Source organism: Ricinus communis, chromosome 1 (assembly GCF_019578655.1).
Source record: "Ricinus communis isolate WT05 ecotype wild-type chromosome 1, ASM1957865v1, whole genome shotgun sequence".
NCBI lineage: Eukaryota > Viridiplantae > Streptophyta > Magnoliopsida > Malpighiales > Euphorbiaceae > Ricinus > Ricinus communis.
The window spans coordinates 22,784,859-22,788,830 of NC_063256.1; the positions used below are offsets into that span (position 1 = coordinate 22,784,859).

The following is a 3,972-nucleotide window of genomic DNA, read 5'->3' on the forward strand; positions in this document are numbered from 1 at the left end:
TGGAAATGTGCATGGCTCTATCGAGATGGCAGTAACTAGGAATGTTCGATTGTATAAATGGCCACAGGCATGACTCTGTATAGAAGGCAACAATTGAAATATGCAGACATGCATGGCTTTGTACAGATTAGAGCAACTAGGATATTTTTGTTGTTTTTGTTTTTAATTTTTATTTTATTTTATAAATAACTACTATTTATTTAAATTTTATTAAGAATATTGATATGACTTGTAGATATTTCATTGATATTAAATTAAAAATATTATTTATATATATATATATATGTAACGTACATTTAGCATTTTTTTCCTCATTTTTAAAAAAGAAAAATTGTATTTTTATATTTGTATTATACAAGTGGCAACACGCATGGCCATGTATAGATGGCAACAATCGAAATGTGGCAGTAACTAGGATGATCGATCTGTATAATTGGCAACAATTAAGATATGCACGGGTCTGTACAGATGGTAGCAAGAGAAGGATGGGGAGACAAGTCTTGCAACGAAATACCATATAAAAGCAACTATATTGAATTAGAGAGTATAATTATTAGAAGGGTCATTTATGTTCATATCACCCAAGTTGCAGAGAAAGGTACGAACCCTGCTACTTCATGTTTATTTTATTTTATTTTATATATAATACATACAATTACGCTGGCAATGAATTGGCTGCGGTACCAATTCAACTGGATCTAAATTAATATTTTTTTTTTTTTTAAATAAAAAAGAAAATAATGACTTCCAATATTTTCTTTTTTGCCTTCTATCAGTGAAGTTGTCTTCTTTCCTTGTTGAGAGTCTCTTGTATTAAAATCATGGGGCTACCATTGGCTTTTGCTATAGCCATCATCTCCTTTGTGTCTAATTTGGGTGGCCAACCAGTTCACTCAAATCAAGTTTCAAAACCAATTACGCATTCAAGATTTCATTATGTGACAATTCTCAGACCATTTGGACATGTCTAACAATGGAAAGATAACTGCTTTGACGAACTCGGCTATGTAGCGTATACTGAAAACTTACATATCTGCTATGTTGTTGTTTCGGTATAAGATGGATTATTTTGTTTGATTTAAAATTTGTTTTAAGTTTTTGTTATTTTAAAAAAATTCTTTTTATATATAGTGTATACACTATACACGAAATTTATTAATTAAATTTTTTTTATTTAAAAGTAGTGTATTTTTAAAAAAATTTATTATGACAACTATAGGTAAGAATTTTCTATTAATTTATAGTTTTAAAAAATAATTTTACTTTTTATTATTTGTTAGTATACATTAAGTCATTTTTAACTTATTTAATATTTAAAAAGGATATTATATAAAAATATGTGAATTTACTGAAATCTAGTAATTGAATATTTAAATTTAAAAATTATAATTTAATATACTTAAGATTATTAATATTTAAGTATATAGAATAATTATTATATAAAAGAAGTTGAAAATTTATAAAATTTGAAAGAATTTAAAATTAGTGAGTCAATTTATTTGTATTTAATAATAAATATTTAAATATTTTAAAACTACAGTTTTTATATCTTAATTTAGCATATGGTATTCAAAATTTGGCATATTAATTTAATAATATTATATAATCTAAATAAAAAAGTTTAATATATTAACTTAGTAAAAGTTAAATAAACTAAATGGAAATATATATTACTTTAATTCAAGATAATTTTTACAGAAAGAAGGTCAATATTGTGTTTAATTTAAATTTTAAAATATCTATTTTATTGAAAAATTATAGTTTTAAAATAATTTATTTGTAAGGTTTTTTCTTTTATTTGTTAGTGTGATGTGTAATAAATACAAATTTTATTTGAATATTAAATTAGAATTAAAGAGAGAGAAATAGAAAAAAATGAATGAGAAAAGAAATAAAGGAATGAGAAGAAAAGAAAATATTTGAATCAAGTATATAGTTTTGTCATAATAAAAATATAATCTCTTAAACTTTTCAATTTATTTGAAATTATATAAAATTTGATAGAATTAGTTTAATAATATTCAATTCTAAAAATTTAATAAAAAATAAATTTCAAATAAAATTTTAGTTATATCAAATACAAAAAATATATATTTATAAATTAATTTTGTAAGAACTTTATATAATATATAATATTAAGATTTAAAATGCTTTTGACACATGTGTTTAATATATAAATTTCTTTTAATAGTGCGTACTCTTATGATTTTATAATTTTTTATTTAATATTTTATATTACTAATTAAATGTTAATTTTAATTTTAAAAAATAATATATTAATTATATTTTAGTACGATATTAATTAGTAATTTTAACAATCATAATTTTACTATAAAAATAACATATAAATTATATTTAATATTATATTAATTAATAAACTAATTTTTTAGTTAAATAATAATTTTGATTCTATAAATAGTTTTTAAATAACATTTTGGTATTATATTTATTAATAATGTGTTTTTAACTGTATATAATTTTTAATTTTAAAAAGTAGTAATATAAATTGTATCGATAGCATTAATTTATATTAATAAAATTATGAAATATCAAAAAATTAAGAAAAATATTTAAAAATATTTAATTTATTATTATTTTTAAAATATAATAAATAAATATGAATAATTAAAAATTATATTAAATTTCATTTATATATATAATTTTGTAATTAAAATAACAAAAACAGTCTAAACAAAATGCAAATAATTTAATTGAAACCCTTTTCTTTTACTTTAAGAAAATCTTAGTTAACATTAATGTTTGTATTTAATACGAAATTGACTAATTACTCTATTATTCATCATTTGAACTATACTTTTTGAGTTGTATCTCCGCTCCTTTTTATCTTTTATTCTATTAGCATCTTTTTCTTGTATTAAATATATTTCTGCCATTATATTTTAGGGTTTTAATGGGGGAAATCCCTGTGATGCGTTTTATGATCTTCATGTCGGAAACCGAAGTGTACACACATTCACTATTTCTAACAAATTCTCAATTCTATGGAGAAGATTTCCAGGAAACTCGCTTACGTTGTGACGATCCAGAGTTTAGAGCAATGGTAGGTTTTCACTTCCGATCATTCAAAAGATACACCATTTCTTATTAATTTTAATTGCTCTATTTGATCTGCAAGATTTTTATTTTCTTTAAATGACATCAGATGAATGAAAATGGAATCTCTGTTCTCTTAAGTAATGGCGATGGCTTCCTAGAAAAAGAAGCAGAAGTATTGGAGCCATTACGAGGCAATGCTCAGAGATTTGAAAACCCTAATACTGAAATCGTGAAGAAGAAAACGGGACAACCTTTGAAGAACGCCCTCAACCCAACCCAACCCAGCAGGGACGTGTAAAGGAAAATCACGCAAGGAAAGAAAATGTTGTTGCTTAATTGGGCCGGGGTGCTTCCTAATATCTGTCCTTCCACTTTTCCTTCAAATAAAACATACTGAAGCAGTATATCATGCATGCAGTTATCTTGTACTAATGTGATAAATAATTAACAACAACCAAATCTCACACTAGGAGAGGTTCCATTTTAAATGGCAGGTAAATAAGTATCAGAATTTTGGTTTATTTTTTCAATTAGTATCAATATTTTTTTTTTGGCATTAAAATTTTATTTTCTGCATAGGACGACGGTATTTATTAAAAAATTTATTCAATTTTTTATGACGTGGAGAGTGGAGCTCTATTTTAGTATTTCACTCATCGTCTATGTTATACTTGATTTTAGAAAATTGGCTAAATTGTCCGTTGGTGCCAAAATTTTACAATTTATATCCAAATGGTATTAATTTTTCATTTTGTTTCTTTTTATTACTAAATCCATTCTTTATGTTACAATTGATGTTACAAATTGGGATTTTAATCATTTTTTGAGATGTGTTAATTAGTGTTATACTATGCAAATATTCGTCTGCCACGTTAGTAAGAAATTCCTATAATTTCAATAAATACTGATGTCACT

General features: G+C 23.4%; 1 long non-coding RNA gene across 1 annotated transcript; it reads left to right on the plus strand.

Moving 5' to 3' along the window:
- The first annotated feature begins 439 nt into the window (after nt 1-439).
- On the plus strand, nt 440-3,578 carry LOC8268027. Its single transcript, XR_001536020.2, has 3 exons — nt 440-598; nt 2,905-3,061; nt 3,164-3,578. It is a non-coding gene; the product is annotated as an uncharacterized LOC8268027 (long non-coding RNA).
- The last annotated feature ends 394 nt before the right edge of the window (nt 3,579-3,972 follow it).